The sequence below is a fragment of the Symphalangus syndactylus genome, chromosome 11 (genome assembly GCF_028878055.3).
Source record: "Symphalangus syndactylus isolate Jambi chromosome 11, NHGRI_mSymSyn1-v2.1_pri, whole genome shotgun sequence".
NCBI lineage: Eukaryota > Metazoa > Chordata > Mammalia > Primates > Hylobatidae > Symphalangus > Symphalangus syndactylus.
In genome coordinates this window covers 97,504,512-97,526,219 of record NC_072433.2, presented here as the reverse complement: position 1 = coordinate 97,526,219, position 21,708 = coordinate 97,504,512, and the positions used below count along the sequence as shown (strand labels likewise).

At 34.5% G+C, this 21,708-nt stretch overlaps 1 protein-coding gene across 4 annotated transcripts in view; it reads left to right on the top strand.

Moving 5' to 3' along the window:
- TMEM232 (transmembrane protein 232) overlaps positions 1 to 21,708 on the top strand; it is a 347,658-nt gene that overhangs the window by 218,588 nt on the left and 107,362 nt on the right. The window lies entirely within an intron of this gene.

The window sequence follows — 21,708 nt, the reverse complement described above, 5'->3', positions numbered from 1 at the left end:
TGATTATGTGCCACATCATTTAACTCAGTTTCTCTTCTTCAATTCAAATTTTGGCTTGATCACCTCTTAGATGATCTGTCATTGAGCAAGTTCCTCCCTTCTCAGAAACTCTTTTTTCGTATTTACGATAGGTATTATTACGTAATATAAATCAATATTAATGTAATTCTTGTGAGGTAAATACTAACTTAAAACAGAAACCAAATCATTCAATATTCAAAATTTTAAGACCCTATTTTATGTGTGTATACATACATATATATACATACTTGATATGTATTTTACATATCTAAGTTAGAGTCTTGAACATAGTAAGACTTCAAAAACTGGTAGCTATGAAGCTATTTAGATTCTGTGTTTCAACTCCTCATAAGTTTGTTTCAAAGGACTCCATGAAATGTTGGACTTAGGAACGATTTATTAAGGTGAATAATTTTCAAATTTATTTACCATTTCTTCAATGGTAGATTTATTTCAGATTCTTAGGGTCCCTGTTACCATTTTAACATACACAGAATGTTAAGATGTTAAAAGTCACTTTGACAGATTTTAAAAATAGACGAAAAATCACTCCTGATATATAACACAGGCCCTATTTTACATTGTAGATCTCTTAGTAAAGCTTTAATCAAGACAGAAACTTTTATTTACTTTTTAACCCAAGTCATTTGAAGAGTGTATTGCTATATTTTTTCCTATTAATTTTAATACATTTACTATAAAGTCAGTTTTCCTTGTATTTTTAATAATTCATTTTTTGATATGTTCAGTGCCCTATTGAGCAATTCATTCCTGATAGGCTGTGATTGATAGATTAATAGATTGCACACTGATTTTGATTTTGCCATTCTGGATTTTTTTTGTTGTTGTTCATTGTACCTGCTATATATTGTTTTATACATTACATCTGATTGGCTTTGCCTTTGTGCCTTTTTACAATCTAACGTAAGAGCCTTTTGTTCCTGGCTTAGAGGAATTTGACCCAGTGGATAAACTTATCTGGACTAAATAGTTGCTGAAAATGCATCTGTAAATTTAAACTTAACTGTAAATTTTATTCAATTCCTGAATATATACTTTCTTATGTATTTATTCTTATGTATTTTTCACTTGACTAAGGTATTATCAAGTGTTTTAAATACCTGCTCCATATTTGAAAATGTTGTATTTGCCTCCACAAATGAGCAGTAATTTAGATTAATATGTAAACTCACTTATCCTTTATAACTATTGCCACAGTGTATTACTGTGTTTGCAAAGTCTAGTATAATATGTGATTCTCTTTCCTTTGTATGATCTCTCCACTTTGTTAAGTAATCTCGTACATATTCTCTCACGAAAAATGCTCCAAATTTCTATATATTAAAGGTAGAAAGTTAAAGCCTCTTTAGATTGTAGACCCTTCTTTCCCTGATTTACCCCTCATCCCTCCCTATCCCAGGTAATAACATCAGTAATTTCTTGTGTATCCTTTCAGGGTCTATAAAATGCAAATATAATACATTGTTAGTATTTTTAATTTTGTCCCCTTCATTTTAAAATGAAAGCTTAGCAAACATAATATTTGGCATCTTGCATTTGTCATTTAGCCTTATTTCAGATAAATTTTTCCGTTCTAGTACGTGGAGAATTTTCTAGTTATTATCATTTTTTAAACAGACAAGTTTTCCTTATTATGGATATGTCACAATTTATTTAACCAGTTTTCTATTGGTTGGCCTTTGGGTTGTTTTAGATTTCCTGTGTACTAGACACAATGCCACAAAGAATAACCATTTACATATGTCTTTTAACACATGTGAAAGAATCCTTGCAGGATAAATTCTCAGAAGTGTAGTTTCTGGGTCAACGTATATATGCCTTTGTAATGTTGTTACATATTTCCAAATGCCTTTCAGAGGAGTTGTGCGAGTTTATATCCCCACCAGCAATATATAAGAGTGCCTGTTTTTCTTTAGTCTTCCCAACAGAAGGTGTTGACAACATTTGGGTTTTAACAATCTGAGAGGTAAAATATGGTTTCTAAATACAGTGTAATTTTTAGCATTTTAATTTTCTTAAGGTAAGTAGTTTGAACACCTTTTGTATGTTTACAGAGCCTTTTGTTTTTTGTTTATTTGGAAATTATTTCTTTTGCCCATTTTTTATTGGATTTTTGTCTATACAAAAACCCAGGACTATATATCTATTAATCTATGTGACTCTGTCTATGGTAAGAGCTACAAATACTTACTGTTTCTCATCTTTTTTTAAAATTTTGCTTATAGCATTTTTTTTTTTGCCATATAGTCATTTTTCTATGTAATAGAATGTATTTATTAATTTTCCTCTGTGGTTTATGGATTTTTTTGTTCTATTTATGAAAAGTCTTTTACACCCTAAGATTAAAGATGACAAAATTTGACAAAATGTGACCAACGTTATCTTTTACTATTTTTAAGGATTTGTTATGTACATTGTAAGTATTAGTCTGTTTGAATTTTTTTTTTTTTTTTTTTTTGGTGTATGGTGTGAGGTGTAGATCCATCTGCCTATTCACTTGTCTCAAAAATATTTATTGCGTCATCCATCTTCCTTTAATAGTTTTCCTGATTTTAATTGCCAACTTTTTCAAATACTAACTTCCCATTTCTTTTTGTGTCTAATTCTGAATTTTTTATTCTAGTCCTTTATTCTAAGCTATTCTAACCATGAGCCTATATTTGGACTGTGTAATACATTTTAATATGTAGTTTTAATGATTCTCTTATATATGTAATATAATTAGGCTAGTTCTATATTGCTAGTGCTTTTCAATGTTTTCCTAGCTATTTTGTTTATTCATTTTTATATAAAATTTAGAATTAGCTTGTCTAATTCTAACAATCTAGTTGTAAATTTACTTGCATCACTTAAAAAACTTAAATTAACTTTAGAAAAATTAACACTCCATGATGTTGAGATATAGCATCTCTAACAATATGGCATGTATTTCCATTTATTCAATATTTCTTTTGAGTTCTTCAGTAGTGTTAAAATGTTTTCATACATGCCTTGCATTTTTCATATTTTTATTTATAGGTACTTTATCCTTTTGTTGCTAATATAAATTAATTTTTTCTCCAAATGTAGCTTCTCATAGGTTGCCCTTATATATTTTCAAAGCTGTTGCTTTCTGTGGATTGATTTTGCACTCTACTAACTTGGTAAATTCACTTACTGAATTTAAATTTTCTAGATTCAGAATTCTGTCACATATAAATAATTTATTTTCTCTTTCCTGATTTTTATACTTTAACCCTTTTCCTTTTATGTATTTTATCAGCTGAGTATGCCTAATAAAATATTGATTAAAAATAGTGAGGATAGGCTTCTTTTTTCTTTTCCTTATTGTTATGAAGAAATCTTCTAGTGTTTTCCAGTTAATCATGATGCTGGCTTTAGGAATGAGAAAGATGCATTTTCTTATGTTCATTAAGCAGTTTTATATAAAAAAAATTGGGCTGTTTATAAGAAACTCATTTTAGATTTAAGGACATGTAGGCTAAAATTGAAGATATGGAAAATGACATTTCTTGCAAATGTCATTTTCTCAAAAATTTCTCTCAAAAGAGACAAAGGTGGCTATACTTACATTCGATAAAGTAGGCATTAGGTGAGAAGGTGTTGTAAAAAACAGAGATCATTATATAATGATAAAAGGATCAATGAACTATAAAGATATAATAATTATATATGTACCCAACATAAGAGTATCTAAATATATAAATCAAATATTGACAGAATTGGAGAAATAGACAGCAATACAAAATAGTAGAAGATATCAATACCCCACATTCAATAATGGATAAAACAAGCAGATAGAAGAACAATAAGCAAACACTGAACTTGAACAACAGTATAGACCAAATGGACCTAATGGACATAAAGGACATTCCTTCGACCCAACAACAGCAGCATACACACTCATCTCATGTGCCACAGAACTTTCTCCAGCACAGATCACATCTTAGGTCACAAGCAAGTCTTAACAAATTCAAAAAGACAGAATTATATCAAGTTTATCTTCCAATCCCAATAGAACGAAACTAGAAATCAATAGCAGAACTAAAGGTAAAACATTCACAAATATGTAGAAATTCTTTCTCTTTCTTTCTTTCTTTCTTTCTCTTTCTTTCTTTCTTTCTTTCTTTCTTTCTTTCTTTCTTTCTTTCTTTCTCTTTCTTTCTTTCTTTCTCTTTCTTTCTTTCTTTCTTTCTTTCTTTCTTTCTCTTTTCTTTCCCTCCCTCTCTCTCTCTTTCTCTTTCTTTCTCTCTTTCCTTCTTTCTCTTTTCTTTCTTTCTTCCTTCCTTCCTTCCTTCCCTCCTTCCTTCTTTCCTTTCCTTTCCTTCCTTCCTTCCCTTCCTTCCTTCCTTCCTTCCTTGCTTTCTTGCTTTCCTCTCCCTCTCCTTCTTTTCCTATTTAGAGACAGTCTCACTCTGTCGTCCAAGCTGGAGTGCAGTGGTGGATCTCAGCTTACCGCAACCTCCACCTCCTGGTTCAAGTGATTCTTATGCCTCAGCCTCCCAAATAGCTGGGACCATGCCTGGCTAATTTTTGTATTTTCAGTAGAGATGGGGTTTCACTATATTGGTCAGGCTGGTGTCGAACTCCTGAACTCGTGATCCACCCGCCTCGGCCTCCCAAACTGTTGGGATTACAGGCGTGAGCCACCAGGCCCGCCACCCCCCCCTTTTTTTTAATCAGGTCTTTGTCACCCAGGCTAGAGTGTCGTGGTGTAGTCATGGCTCACTGCAGCCTTCACCTCTTGGGCTCAAGCAATATTCCCACCTCAACCTCCTGAGTAGCTGGGACCACAGGTGCATGACACCACATTCAGCTAGGTTTTTTAAAAAATTTATTTTTGTAGAGACAGGGCCTACTTATATTCCCCAGGCTAGTCTCACACTCCTGGGCTCAAGCAAATCTCCTCCTCTGACCTCCCAAACTGCTGGAATTATAAGCATGATTCGCCATTCCAGGTCTTTATGTAGAAAGTAAACAACACACTTTTGAGAAACCCTTGTTTCAAAGAATAAATTTTTTTTAATTAGACAATACCTTGAGTAAAATGAAAATGAAAACACAACATACTAAAACTTATGGATGGAGCAAAAGCAGTACTAAGAGGGATATTTATTTTTGTTAAATGCCTTAAAAAAGAAAAATCTCAAATAAACAACCTAAATTTACACCTTAAGGACCTAGAAAAACAAGAAAAAATTAAGCTCAAAGTTAGCAGAAGGAAAGAAATAAGATTAGAGCAGAAATAAAGGAAATAGACAAATTTCAAAACAAAGAAAAAGTCAACAGAGTTAGTTTTTTGAAAAGGTGAAATTGTCAAGCCTCTTGGTATCCTAAGAAAAAGGAGAGAAGATGAATCAGAAATAAGAGACACAACAGTTGATGCCACAGAAATATAAGGATCATAAGAGACAGCTATGAACAATTACATGCCAATAAACTGGAAAACTCAGAAGAAATGGATACATTCCTAGAAACAGAAAACCTACCAAGACTAAATCATATAGTAATACAAAGTCTGAACATACTTGTAACTACTATGGAGATTGAATCAGTAAATAAAAAACTTCCCAATGATGAAAAGCCCTTGCCCAGTGGCTTCATTGGTGAATCCTACTAAACATCTGAACAATTAAACCTAACATTTCTCAAGCTCCTCCAAAAATTGAAGAGGAGGGAAAGTTTCCAACTAGTTTAAGAGACCAGCTTTATCCTGATACCAAAGCCGGACAAAGACACCACAGGAAAATTATACACCAATAACTTTGATGAATATAGATGCAAAAATCCTCAACAAAATACTAACAAACAGAATCCAGAAGCATCTTAAAATAATCATACCTCATGACTAAAGGGGTTTTATCCCTGCGATGCAAGGAGGACAGTTCAACATACAAAAATCAATTAATGTTATATACCACATTTATAAAATGAAAAATAAAAATTACATAATAATCTCGACAGGTGCTGAAAAGGCATTTGACAATATTCAACACCATTTTATGATAAAAAACTGTCAACAAATTTAGAAATAAAAGGAATATACCTCAACATAATAAAGGCCATATATGTAAAGTCCACAGCTAACATCATACTCGATAGTGAAAAACTGAATGCTTTCCCCCTAAGATCAGAAATAATACAAGGATTCCATTCTTGCTATTTCTGTTCAAAACAAGAAGTCCTAGCTTGAATAACTAGACAAGAAAAAATAAAAGGCATCCATACCAGAATGTAAGAAATAAAACTGTCCCTGTTTTCAGGTGATATGACCTTATATATATAAGGTAACCTATATGTAACCTTAGAGACTCCACCAAAAAACTGTTAGAAGTAATAAATGAATTCAGTAAAGTTGCAGGATACAGAGTTAACAGATACAATCTGTTACATTTCTGTACGCTAACAGTGAGCTATATGATAGATAAATTAGGAAAACATTTACATTTACAATAGTATGAAAAAGAATAAAATACTTAGGAATAAACTTAAATAAGGATGTAAAAGACTTCTAGATTGAAAACTACAAAACCTTGGTGAAATAAAGAATACATAAATGAATGGCATTTTATATTCATGTGTTGAAAGAACCTTGCTAAAGTGTTCACAGATTCAATGCAATCAAAATCACAATGGCATTTTCTAAATAAATAGAAATAACAATTCTGAAGTTCATATGGGAACACAAAAGATTGTGAATAGCCAAACCAATCTTGAAAAGGAAGAATATACCTGTAGGCATCACACTTTCTGATTCCAAAATATATTACAAAGCTACTGTAATTAAAACTATATGGTATTAGCATAAAGACAGACATACAGACTAATGAAACAGAATAGAGAGACCAGAAATAAATCCATGACCAGAAATAAATGGTCAATTGACCATTGACAAGGTTTCCAAGAATATATAACAGAGAAAGAAGATTCTCTTCAATAAATGGTCCTAGGAAAGCTGGATATCCACATGTGTAAGAATGAAATTGAACTCTTACACCAAGCACAAAAAGCAGATCCAAATGGATTAAAGACTTAAAGGTAAGACGTGAAACTCTAAAAATCCTAGAAAGTGGCAAAGGAGGAAAACTTCTGGACATTGATCTTTATAATGTTTTCTTGAATATGACACCAAAACCACGGGTGACAAAAACAATTAGACTACGTCAAACTGAAAGTCTAATGCAAAGCAAAATAAACAGTCAACAAAGTTAAAAGTCATCCTACAGATTAGGAGAAAATATTTGCAAACCATATATATGACAAGGGTTTAATTTCCAAATGTATAAGGAATTCCTTCAATTCCATAGCCAAAAAACTCCCAGGTCTACTAAAAATAGGTTAAAAACTGGAATAAATATTTTTCTAAAGAAGACGTACAATTGGCAATAAGTATATACAACAATGTTCAATGTCAGTAATCATCAGGGTATTCCATGAGAGAGAAAGGTCTTGGGGGATGAGAAGTCACCTGAAGAGAAAGGCCACATGGAAAAGAATCAGTGCTCCAGCTGGCAGCCCACAACAAGGCCTTAGACATACTAGGAAGCCATCTTGAACCATACAGCCCAGCCCAGCTCTCAGCTTAATGCATCTGCATGAATGAGCTCAGCCAATACAGTTTAGTGTGTAGATTATCAATCCCTAGTGAGCCCTACCCAAATTCCTCACCCACAGAATTGGAACAGCAGATCATTATTCTATTATTATTATTATTTGAAATGGAGTTTTGTGCTTGTTACCCAGGCTGGAGTGCAATGGTGTGATCTTCGCTTACCACAACCTCTGCCTCTTGGGTTCAAGCGATTCTCCTTCCTCAGCCCCCTGAGTAGCTGGGATTATAGGCATGCGACACCACACCTGGCTAATTTTGTATTTTTAGTAGAGATGGGGTTTCTCCATGTTGGTCAAGTTGGTCTTGACCACCGATCTCAGGTGATCCACCTGCCTCGGCCTCCCAAAGTGGTGGGATTACAGGCATGAGCCACTGCACCCAGCCCATTATTATTTTAAGTCACTAGACTTTGGGATGTTTCTCAAGCAGCAATATAGGATGAAACAAAACTCTTCTTAATTATTATATAATAATCTAATAGTGTCCTGTTAGATCCTCTTGTTGATGATTGATCTAGAAATTTTTCATCAGTAGTCTTAAGTAATATTTGTTTATAATTGTGTATGTCTTTTTTAATCTTTGTCAAGTTTTGCCATCATTATTATTCTTTGGAAGTTTTCTTTTTTTCTGTGTTCTAAAATAATTTCAGAAGATCAGAATAATCTACTCTTTCAAGCTGTGGTGGAATTCCCTTTTTTTAAATTTTTAATTATGAATACATACTAGCTGTACATAATTATGGAGTATCTGTGATATTTTAAAACAAGTGTACAATATGTAATGATCAAATCAGAGTAATTAGGGCATCTGTCACTCTAATAATTTGTCATTTCTTTGTGTTAGAAACATTCCAACTCCACCCTTTTATTTTGAAATATACAATAAATTATTAACTATAGTTACCCTGTTGTGCTACTGAACATCAGCTCTTACTCCTCCTACCTAACACTCTCTCTCTCTCTCTCACTCTCTCTCTCTCTGTCTCTCTATATATAGAACCATTAACCCTCTTCTCTTTATCCCTCCCTCCCTCTTCACTTTTCACTGCTCCTCCTGACTTCTGGTAGCCATCATTCTATTCTCCATCTCCATGAGCTCAATATTTATTTAGCTTCTGAATATGAATGAGAACATGTAGTATTTGTCTTTCTGGCCTGGCTTATTTAACATAATATCCTCCAGTTCCCTCCATGTTGTTGCAAATGACAGGATTTCATTCATTTTTATAGCTGAATAGTATTACATTGTGTATATGTACCACATTTCCTTTATTTGTTCATCTATTGATGGACTTGTGGGTTGATTCCAAATTTTGGCTATTGTAACAGTGCTGTGATAAACATGGGAGTGCAATATTCCTTTGATATACTGATTTTCTTTCTTTTGGGTATATACCCAACAGTGGGATTGATGAAACATACAGTGGTTTTATTTTTGTTTTTTTGAGGAACCTCCATACTATTCTCCATAGTGGCTGTACTAATTTATATTTCTTCCAACAATCCACGAGTGTTCCCCTTTCTCCACATCCTCGCCAACATTCATCATTGCCTGTCTTTTGAATAGAAGCCATTTTACGTGGGATGAGATGATATCTCATTGTCATTTTAATTTGAATTTCTCTGATGGCTAGTGATGTTGAACATTAATCATCAGTACCTTATGCTTCTTCTAAGGTAGTTCTTTGTCAAATTTTTATTTTTTCCATGGCTGTTGACAAGATTGATATTCAGCCCAAATGCACATGTATGGCAAAACATTCTGTTTTGGTTGTTGGAAGTCCTGCCTTAAAATCATCTAGAATATCAGTCCTGAATATCAGTCTATTTAGATCGTTCTCTGTCTTAAGTCAATTTTAAAAAAACATATTTTCTTTGAATATTATTTATTTCATCCCATTTTTCAGAATTTGACCATAATTGAACAACGTAGTCCATTGTGTTCCTATAATTCTTTCTGTTTCTGTATTATTTTGCCCTTAACCAATTCTTATTTTGTGTATTTGAATTTTGTTATTTTTATTCACCTTGGCTGGTTTAGCTAGATGCTAAATCTATTTTATGTTTTGTTTTTTTTTTCAATGAACCAGCTTCTAGATTCTAACTTATGTATTTTTGTGCTTATTTATATGAGTTTGTTACTTCTTTGGTCTATTTTGTGGTTCATTTTCTAATTTCTTGAAGAAAGTGCTAAATCATGTTGGAAAGTTTCTTCCTTGGCATTTGTCTAAATCATTATTTAAGTTCCAAAATCATATGAGTGTTGCTGCCAAAAGGCACACTCAGTAATAATTGAGTGCAGCAAGGCGGGTGGGCAGGCTTTCCTTTGTGTACACAAATAGTCAACAGAAAAATGCTTGAGTTTTGAAATCGTTTTAAGCATTTTTTTTCAAGAATTCTAAAATCAGTGAGGAAGACATAGATTCGGGGTTAAGAATCACACAGCCTGGCTTTAGTAGTCTTGTGTGCAGAAATAAACATTGCAAAAATACTTCAGTGTATTTCATACATTTTTGTAAAATTGTAACACAATCAAGATACAATGAAAATGGCAGTTCTAAGTGGCCTGGGTATTGGAATGTAGAGTCTCCAGATATATTCTGTATATTCCGAAGGACAGACATGGAAGAATAATTCATCTGGAGCCACAGAGAGGACATTAAAGTGTACTTTGGTTTTGTGTCATGGATAGTTGAAGAAAGGGATAGCAAAAAATAAACTGGAAAAATAGAAAAAAAATCAATGTTAACAAAAGCAGATTAAGAAAAAGCAAGGGAAAGTGTATACAGATGATGATAAAAAGCCAGATGGAGATCAATAGTGCCTGCTGGGACACAAGAGGTGAAAGAGAGAGAGAGAGAGAAAGGGAGAAAGGGAGAGAGGAGAGAGAGAGAGAGAGTAGACATAGAGGAAATATGTGAAAAAATAGCAAATGGAGAAATAAGAGCAATAAGCAGAAATAAAGATAAAAGATAACAAAAGGAAAGAGAAAAGATATGAGGGAAGAGACATGCTGAGGGTGAAAGGTGCAAATAAAAGGATGTGCACAGGGTTAGGGAGAAGGGAAAGACAATATGCAAAGTCAGAGAAGAGTGAGACAAAAAAGGAGCAGGTGGGGTTAAGACCCAAAAAGTCCCGTATCCGCTTTGAGGGATTAGTAAATAAAACTTATCTTTCAGAGCCTGCAGTTCATTAAATAAATGGCAATCATACATCACTCGTCTTAGAAAAAATGCTATCTGCTTATCCAGTTTTTCACAGTTGATTGCAGACTCTAGCAATTTAATTTAGAATGTCTCCTCCCCGAATGAGAATGCTTCAGCAGCACAGCAAGCTGAGACTTCCTCTAGCAAGAGTTACCTCAGTGTTGTTTCATGGAGCAGCATTCCCACTGCACCATTCACATAGTCTATGTGAATGTGACTCCCTGCAGTTGTGCATACTGTCAGCTCCAGTTAGGGGCTGATCTCTGGGTAAAACAGAAGTGAGTGGAATGGAGCTACAGCTTGGTGACAACAAGACAAGCCTAGATCAGGCCTGGCTAAACAGTCCTTCCTTTCTTATTAGGAGTATGGATTATATCTGCTTTTTTATAAGTTGTGTAAAAGCAAATTTAAATCTAAGCTATGCATTGAAGAAATTTCTCTGGTTGACTAAACATTAACTTCAGGAAATTGTGTTTCATCCTTTTGCTTGATTCTCCGTCTAAACAAAAGTTCCATAGCTAGCTCCTTTTGTTAGTTCTTCTCCTCCAGCTTCTAGGCTCCCAAATCGAATTAATAGAGTGAATCAACACCTGAGCATGCTGAAACCCCACAGGTCTAAATACAAAGACATAATTTAAATCATACAGTTGTTTTTCATCCCTGAAAGGTCTTTATTCATGGTGCCACATCACTGATTCCTCATTTGATGTGCCTAGATATCTCCATTTTGTGTTTTCAACAAGTGGAAATGTGAAAGACAGCAAGAAGCCAACATACAAGGACTCCTATAGAAGGTGGGGCACATGTAAAAGGGCAGAGAACAGGAAAATTAAGACAATGTTTCTTTGTTGTCTGGGAGGACTAGAGCATGCTTGTTTCAGTGTGAAAATCTGAAAATTTTCTAGAAAGCAGAAGATGAGACCTTCCTTGTTAATGAAGTATCTGCTACATCTTATGACTCATAATCTTTTCCAAAAAAAATTTCCTTGTGTTTTTAGCCTATAGATTCTTTTTAAAAATAATTTTATCTTTAACAGGTTTATAAACACATGTTTTGCTCTGAGTGGCTTGCAGGTTTGACTTTTTTTCTTTATGTAATTTTTCAAAAGAAAATTGATCATTTTGCTTTTGTATGTTGAATTTTTTTTACTTTAAGGTAGTGAAACATGTTGTTGGATGCATGCTCTTTTTGCCCCTCAGCATTTTTTTTTAAATATAAAAAAATCATTATGGTTCTTTATCATGAAAGTTGTAGGCCAAAAAAATAGGTATATAATAGTTCTACTTCAAAGCATAGTATTTCTCTCTTCTCTATTTGTCAGTAAAACTATCTCAAGTTTACCTTAAGGCTGAGAATTTAGAACTATGAAGATCAAATTTTAAAAACCCAATTCCCACATCTATACTTTCTTACTTCTGAGGTTTCTCATAAGTGTATTTTCTAAACTTATGCCTCGAATCTCTAAAATCTCATAAACAACTAATTATTTGCATATATGTGAAGACTAGGGGAACATTAACAAAACTTTATTCATGCTTAGTTTGTTCAAATTTTTATGTTAAAGAATATTCATCAAACTAGCACCTGGAAGAGAGCCCAGGTAGTGCTAGTAAGAATGAACTGAGAACATTTGTTGTTATTTAGGCAGAAGATTTTACACAGCTGACTTTACAGGAAGGGCATACCCAAGGCTAGTGCTCCTCCTCTGCAGCTTCCTTTATAAAAGGAGCTGGTGCCGTAGTAGAAGTAGGAGTAGCTAACATTTAGTGAATGGTGGAAAGATGGGAAAGGTAAGTGCTATAATGCTCCATGAAATAGGTTAAGAATAGGCTTTATTGGAGAGGCTTATAAGTCAACTGTTAGCAGAAAGAAGTACATGGTTTACATTTTGAATTATTCCATTGATTAGGGGTGCTGCAGTTTGGGGAAGCATTTGGACATTCATTGGGTTTGTATTTCAAAGGGAGAGTGCCTGACTGCTACTCTACCTTCTTATAAGAGTGTAAACTCCTTTTCAGTGGAGAAATAAATGTTTTGGGCTCAGTTATCAAACCATCATCAATCAGTTAGGTATCATCTAAGGGAGGGGATGATGGAAATGCCAGCTGTCCAGAACCTGGAGGCCTTAAGAGGTGCTCTTAATGGTTGTAAAGAAAGCATTGAATCATTGGGAAGTTGGGTTTAGGAGAAGAAACTCCACAAAATGGGAGATTCTTAAGACCCTCAGTTCTAGGTAGCACATTGCCAGACAATCCAAGATGATCAGTTTTGTTTGCCACCCCACATTAGTGCATTTTATAAGCAAGGCACTATGTGAAGCACTACCCTTGGATGGAGTTATGATTATTTCCTTCATTTATAGACATGGATATTGAGTTTTTATGAGTTTAATTAGTCCAAGGATTTGCAACCGTAACTTCAGAAATTTGAATTTAAACAAAGGCATTCTGACTCTTGTATTCACTGTGCTGTTTTCTTCTCCCTCATATGAACTTTATCTGATACCTAAGCCTTGAGCAATTGTTTAAGAATATGTTCAAACAAACAGAATTTTGTTTTAATTTCTGCTTTCTGGTTTTTAGAACTTGATTTTCATTAGGGAACTTATTTTTTCTGGGCCTTGAACCTCTCTGCTTAATTTTAGGAAATTTATATCAAAGAAGAGTCACTTTCTAGTAAGTCTAGTAAGTACATATAGAGAGAGCTTAAATAGAAGAGAGCCCCTAAAATAGACTTGGTCTCTTATTTAATATTGTCTGGGATTGACTGTGCCCCTAGGATGCCTAAGTAAAATGCCTTAAACCAATCTGTCTTGTTCTGTTTCATGAAGGAAAAAAATGTAAAAAGTCTGTGCCTCCTTCACACTATATGAAATATACTTATTTTGTAGGTCTTTTCCTGATTGATTTAAAGTAAGTTACTTAACTTCTCTGAGCCTTAGGCTTCTAATCTTTAAGAATTAAAAAGCTGTACGTTGCTCTAAGATTTGTCCTGAGGATACAGAAAAAGAAGGTAGATAAAGAGCCTGGACATGTCAGTTCCTTATCCTTTTGTTCTGTAATTTACTAGATGTTCTAAAATATTAATTTTCTTTAGAATGTAATATTTAATTCTTAGTAAGATTGTGATAAATAGTAAGTGGGGGGGTTTACATTTTTGTGCTTCTTTTTAAGCTGTGAATTGCTGCTAGCAACTTTTCAAAGAACATACAGGTTCATGATGATTTCCTTTTTGGTTATGTTATGTTTCCCTTCCTGCTTCTAGTTATTTAATTTAAAAGCAATTCATTTCTGGCTTTGACTATGCCAGACATGTCTTTCAGGAGTATGGTGATAGGACATAGTATGACAGAAAATGTTCATTGTCAGCATTGCTGGTCACAGTTGTTAGCTGCAGAGAGATAAAGAACATTGAATGGTTCTTCAGAGATGGGCTTCTATTTATTGAGCCTTTGTGAAATAATTAAGTTTAAATAAATGGGTTGGATCATTGGCTTAGATCAGTTACTTAAAGTTTTAAAATGCCCAGAGATTGGGAGCGCAGATATCTCTTTGGCATACTGATTTTATTTCTTCAAAATATATACTCAAAATATTAGGTTGGTGCAAACCTAATTGCAATTTTTGCATATTTTTAAGTAATTGCAAAAACTGTAATTACTTTTGCACCAGCCTAATACAATTGCCATATCATATGGTAGTTCTATTTCTAATTTATTGAGGAACTTCCATACTGTTTTTCATAATAGACATCCAAGTTACATTTTCACCAATAATGTATAAGCATTCCCTTTTCTCCATATCCCCATCAACACTTATCTTTTGTATTTTGTCTTTTTTAATATCCATCTTCACAAGTATGAGTTAATACCTGTAGTTTTGATTTGCATTTTCCTGATGATTAGTGATGTTGTGAATCTTTTCATATACCTGCCTGTTGGCCATTTGTGTGATTTCCTTGGAAAAATGTCTATTCAGTTCCTTTGTTCACTTTTTACTTGGGTCACTGGGTTTTTCCCCCTCTTTTGGTGGTGTTTTTGTGTTTTGTTCTTGTTTGGTTTCATTTGCTATTAAGTTGTATGAGTTTCTTATATATATTGAATATTAACCACTTACTGGATATATGGTTTCCAGTTATTTTCTCCCATTCTATAGCTTGTCTCTTCACTCTGTTGTTTCCTTGACTTTGCAGAAGTTTTGTTTTTAGTTTAATGTAATTCCACTTATTCATTTTTGCTTTTGTTGACATTAAAGTGCCATTGGAAGCTTAGAGGTTGAATCCAACTCTTAATGCCAGAACTATGCTTCATACATCTGTTTGCAATATATTACTCAGTTTATCTGCAAACTTGCCTTGGAGATAAATCAGTTTCCATCTATCTGTTACATCTTCCCTCCTTTCCTGTCTTTCCACTGGTGAAACAGAACCTTGGTCTGAGCAGGAATTATAGGTGTCATCAATGGGGCAATAGCTTTAGCTGCCACTTTCACTGCCATAGCTTTAAGCTTATACGACGAGTGTCTAGCTTTAATACAATCATCAACCCTAGGACTTCTCCATTCATAGTAACATGATGTGATGCAGAATCTTAAAAATAACACAGGTATTAAAATGATCTTGGTGAGATTTAAAAGCATTCTATGTTTCAAATACAGATCGCTTAGAATTAAAATGACAGCACTTTGGGAAGATAAAACTAATACAACAGAAAACAAAAACAAGATCTACATGTTTTTGTTTTGTGTTTTGTTTTTTATGTGCTCTTTGCTCTTTCAAAGAAAGGGGGATTGTTGAGCTTGTGATGAAATATTTTTACAGTAGTTGATAAACATGCAGTAACTGCTTAATTAGAATGTAAACTCTCTGAAGCCTTAATATCCAGGGCAGATGTTTTCAGATTTCTGTCCGCCTGTCAGGGAAATTGATGTTTCCAACGAATTCAGCCTTCTTATAGTGGTCTCTTGCTATGGATTTAAATGTATGCAAGAAACAGACCTCCTAATAGAGGTGATGTGTTCGTTCAGTAAGCATTAATTGAATACTTCTGTGTGACGGCATTGTGGTAGGCTCTGGGAATATAAAGAAAAATAAACCATGCCCAACTGCATGATTGATTGGATTCTTGTCTAGAACTACTGCTCGTGACTCTAGCATGTTGTTTGTCCACCAAAAGTTACTTGGAGCTTTGCATCCAAATAGTTTACTTTTCCATAAATTTATTTATTCAATAATTATTTATTGAATGCCTAATATAGGCCAGATATGATGAAAGAAAATGTCTCAGATATAGTACTTAATAAAAATTATACTTCTTCCATAATGGAACTTTCAATAAAATGTAGGAGATAGATGTTAATTAAAACCACACATATTCATGTAAAATTACACAAAAAATGTATTAAATCTCTGTAATGATGAGTGTGATGGAGGAGAACTACATTGTGTTATAAATAGTGATGTGTCCTAAGGGAGAGGTACATGATGTATGAAGGCATGTACTGGTAGGGAGGGTTCAGGGAAGGGAGGCTATATGCCAAACAGAAGGGACAGGATGTGCAAGTTCCCATGGTGCAAGGGACCATGGAGCATTTAAGGCATGGCTGGCTCATGAAGACCACAGGGGGAGAGGTGACCAGGATTTTCCATTTTATCCTAGGAACTGCAATAAGCATTAAATGTGTTTTATGTGGTAGATTGAGGAGTGGAAGGTAATGACTATATGTTTGTGTTTGAGGTTGTGACATAATCAGAGATGTGAAGTACTATAGCTAAGTGACTTTGGTAAGTTAACTTCTCTAAACCTAAACATCTTAGTATATAAAGTGATGTAATGATAACACCTTCATTGTTGGTTGCTTATGAGAAATTAGGTAGTCAAGTAAATGTGTTTATTACAGTACCTGGCACAGAGTAAGCACAAAAAGTTTATTACATAAATGAATATAGTATAAAATAATCTGTAAATATAATATGCAATATATTAATACAGTATTATAAGTTGGTATAATTATTACTTAATATCATTTTTATTTTTATTTTTTTTAAATTATACTTTAAGTTCTGGGATACATGTGCAGAGCATGCAGGTTTGTTACATAGGTATACATGTGCCATGGTGGTCTGCTGCACCCATCAACCTATCATCTACATTAGGTATTTCTCCTAATGCTATCCCTTTCCTGACTCCCCACCCCCAACAGGCCCTGGTGTGTGATGTTCCCCTCCCTGTGCCCATGTGTTCTCATTGTTCAATTCCCACTTACGAGTGAGAACATGTGGTATTTGGTTTTCTGTTCCTGTGTTAGTTTGCTGAGAATGATGGTTTCCAGCTTCATCCATGTCCCTGCAAAGGACATGAACTCATTCCCTTTTATGTCTGCATAGTATTCCATGGTATATATATGCCAAATTTTCTTTATCTAGTCTGTCATTGATGGGTATTTGGGTTGTCTCCAAGTCTTTGCTGTTGTGAATAGTGCTGCAATAAACATACACGTGCGTGTGTCTTTATAGTAGGATGATTTATAATCCTTTGGGTATATACCCAGTAATGAGATTGCTGGGTCAAATGGTATTTCTTGTTCTAGATCCTTGAGGAATTTCCACACTGTCTTCCACAATGGTTGAACTAATTTACACTCCCACCAACAGTGTAAAAGTGTTCCTATTTTTCCACCTCCTCTCCAGCACCTGTTGTTTCCTGACTTTTTAATGATCGCCATTCTAACTGGCGTGAGATGGTATATTATTGTGGTTTTGATTTGCATTTCTCTATGACCAGTGATGATGAGCTTTTTTACATATGTTTGTTGGCTGCATAAATGTCTTCTTTTGAGAAGTGTCTGTTCATATCCTTTGCACACCTTTTGATAGGGTTGTTTGGTGTTTTCTTGTAAATTTGTTTTGTTATTGCCATTGTTGGCTTTGTTAGGTAGGGAGAACATGAAATATGCCATTCCATGTAGCATGCACTAGATTAGCGGCAATAGAAATGGAAAGGAGGTGAATAAACTGCATAATATTTAGAATAAAGAACAATAGCATTTGGTGATCATTAAATATGAAAGGGTGACAGGAAGGAGATGAAAATATCTCCTTTTTTTTCCAGGCTGAGCATCTGGTTGAATAGTTGTGTCATTCACTAAGACAAAGAATGATGGAAGACAAGGCAGAGTTGGGGGTAGGAAAAGATTGTGGGTTTGGCTTTGGACATGTTGAATTTGTGGTACTGCTTTTGAGTTCTTTCAATGGAGATGTTAAGTAGGCAGTGAGTTTCAAAGTTTTGTAGTTCAGGAAAGAAGCCTGGGCAGTGAGTCATTTGAATAAATGTGACGATTAAAGTCATGGGCACAAGCAACATTTCCTTGGGAAGGAACACAGTAACATGAGAAACAGGCCTCTGGTAGAATTTTGAGGAATGTCACCATTCAATGTATGGAAAAAGGAGAAGGATATAAAAGCAAAAAACAAACCAAGCCTTAGGAACAGCCGGAGTTACAAGAAAATACAAGAGGATTTATAAAAACTTAAGAAAAATTTATAAAAGATTGTGATAACCTTAAAATATAATATAACGCTTTAAATATTTTAAGTGTATGGAGATGTTGATTTCAAGGACAGATAAAGGCTTTCCTAAAATCTACCCATTCGGATAGTGATAGAATCTTCATTTTTCATTATCCCTGAGCGTACATTTTGTTCACTGAATGTAGGTGACAACAGGAGTCATTCCCATATGTGTGAATGATATTTCTAAAGAACTTATAGTAGAAACCTAATAAAACATTTTTAAGGTGTTTTATTAAATGCATTACATGGGAAGGGCAGTAATTTTGTATACCATGTTATATATCTATCTATATATATATATATACACACACACACACACAACAGAAATTGAATTTATATTCTCTAATAAAACATTTACACATATCAAAATACCAAGAAATCATGAAGGTAGATTATTACTTAGAAGCAAAATTTAATGGGTTTTCTGGTTAATAACAGGTTTACAGGTGTTTGTAAAATTTTACTAGTATATCAGAGTTTGTTCTGGAGATACGGTCTTTTTCTGTTTCCCAGGCAGGAGTGCAGTGGCACAAACATAACTCAGCGGACTCAAACTCTTGGGCCTATTAGATCCTCCTGCTTCTCAGCCTCCCGAGTAGCTAGAAGTACAGGTGCACATCACCACAGCTGGCAAATTTTTTTATTTTTATTTTTGTACAGACAAAGTGTTGCTGTGTTGCCGTGGCTGGTCTCAAACTCCTGGCCTCAACTGGTCCTCCCACCTCAGCCTCCCAAAGTCTTGGGATGACAGGCATATGAACCACCATGACCAGCCAAAAAAAAATTTTAAAATAGGATTTATGAATTATTTTTGTGTATATATATATATATATATATATATATATGTATCATTAGCAGTGGCATTGTGTATCTCCTCAGTCAGTTTATCCAATAAACAAAGCGTATACACATATTTAGGAGATTACTCTCTTTCCATAGCACGTTTAGTCCTAGTACTTCATTTTCATTTGTGAAAGGGAAACAGCACAAACAACTTGACCAGACTTTACATGCAAATGTTCATGTCAAGGGCTACAATGAAATCAGAAGTGTCAGAACAGACTCAAAAGATCCTCTAAACAGGCTTGAGGTGCTCTGCAATATGGACTCCATCAGGAATACTAATGACCAGAAGGGAGAGCACGAGGAATGTACTAGTCAGAAGTGGAGACACCATGACTGTCTAAAAATTGTGTGACATTTATGTTCAAGAATGTCTTTATTACCCCCCAAGATATATATGTCTATGTGTGTATATGTATATACACATATATATGTATATATATATATATAACATTTTGTTTTTGTTTATTTCATTTCCTACCTCCTTTTTCAAAGGGTGCATCTACATCCAACACTAATCATGCCTTCTATCTTTAATAAATTGTCATATCCATTTATCATTCTGAACAGCTTCCACTTTCAGTGCCAACTCTGTCAGTGCAATATATGATCAGTAATTGCTAAGCATCCATCATATCTGAAGTGATATGTCACTAAATTCTTGGCTGTTCACAATAGTTCACTAACCTGAGTCTTGCTGAGCCAGAACTAATGTCAAGTGATCCCCTTGGGGTTTTTTTCCTTCATGAAACTATTTGCTTAAAGAAAAACGCCTGTCTTAAGCATGGAAATTTTACTAAACCATTTATGTAAGCAAGCCAGCATTGTCACATAGAATTCTGAACACAGTTGGCTGACAAGTCAACCACCTATTAGCATACAGATATCAAGCAAAGAGAGCTTGTGATAAGTAAATCATAGAAAACAAGTCACATATACTAGTTTTTCCTTGCCTCTTTTCTTGCTGGATTAGAAATGGCATACTGTGCAGGCAGCAATGATTTTCCAGGTCTGTCTCTAAAGGCTATGCATTTTTAAAAAAATAGAAATCTGACATACTCATCCTCACAAATTCTCAAATGTCTGAGGGTCTTATTTCAATAATGCTCACTCTCTGTCTATAAATTAAATACAGAAAGAAGAACAATATATGGCAAATCTACTTGGCACTCAGACAACTTCCATGATGGAACTATTTCTGGCTGGGAGAGTCAAGCATGTTAAGAGTCAGCAAGGTGACACAGCCCATGGGCTTAGGAGGGGCAATTAACTCCACTCTGAGAACCTGAGTCAGCAATTCTGTGTTCATATTCTGCTTATTGGCTCCTGAGGCATTTTGGTCAAGTATGAGTTGGATTAACCCAGGGTAAACTTGCCAGATTTATTATCAGCCTAACAGTGTATTGCAGTAGTGGTGGTGAAGATGGTGGAGGTAGAGTAATTGTGGAAGTGGCAGCAGCAATCATCATCATGTTCCCAGTCATCATGTAGCACTTGCTATCACACAGAATTCTGCATAGAATTGGCAAAGAATCAACCACACATTATGCATATTGATATGAAGCAAGGAGAGGTTGTGACAAGTGCATGCATATCAAAAGAATTAAAAAGTTACACAAAATAATTCACAACCTCTCTTCTCCTCTTCCCCTATATTGTTCAGTTTCATGTACTTCTCTGTTAATAATCCCAATGTTGTGAAAATAGTGAAAAATCTCTAAATTCTGCATGCTAGAAATCCATCACTATTACACATGAGCCAAGATAGACCCAGTGAGTAGTATTACTGTAATTTCTTCCACCCCTGGCTCAGTAAGCAGTAACTTGAGCCTTGTATTTCAATGTTTTATTACCACTTGGTCAAATATGTTCAGGAGTATGATAAAGTTATAGGCCCAAGAGAGTGGTAATTTGGCTGGAAGAGATAAAAAAAGAAAAATATAATTGCTTTTTTTGGAGAATATATAGACAGAACACTACATATTTAGGAAATAATATACTTAAATAAATGAAAGTACTAAAAGAGTTTTCAGTAAGGAACTTTCTCTCCTTCCCACAGTCAGAGATGCATCTAATCCAACCCTGATTTGATGGGGTTTCCAATTATCAGAAATGGACATGATTCAGTGTTTATATACTCTGTTGCTGAACAAGCGTCACTGTCAGAAAGTGATTCCTTATCTTTCACCTGTAATTGTAGCTATATGTTAGAGCATGAATGAGAATTGGAAAAGAGGGTAGTTATTTTGATTGATGTAGACAGCCGAAGTGGGTAGTCGAGGCCCCCGAAACTCCCTTTAGGATTTGAATGCTCTATTTGGCTGTCTTAGGGAGTCACAACAGTGGGATAATTACCATATTTTTACTCCAGTGTGTGGACAACTACTTCTAATACTGTTTTCTCAGTCCATTTGCATTTAGATTCTATTGGGGAGT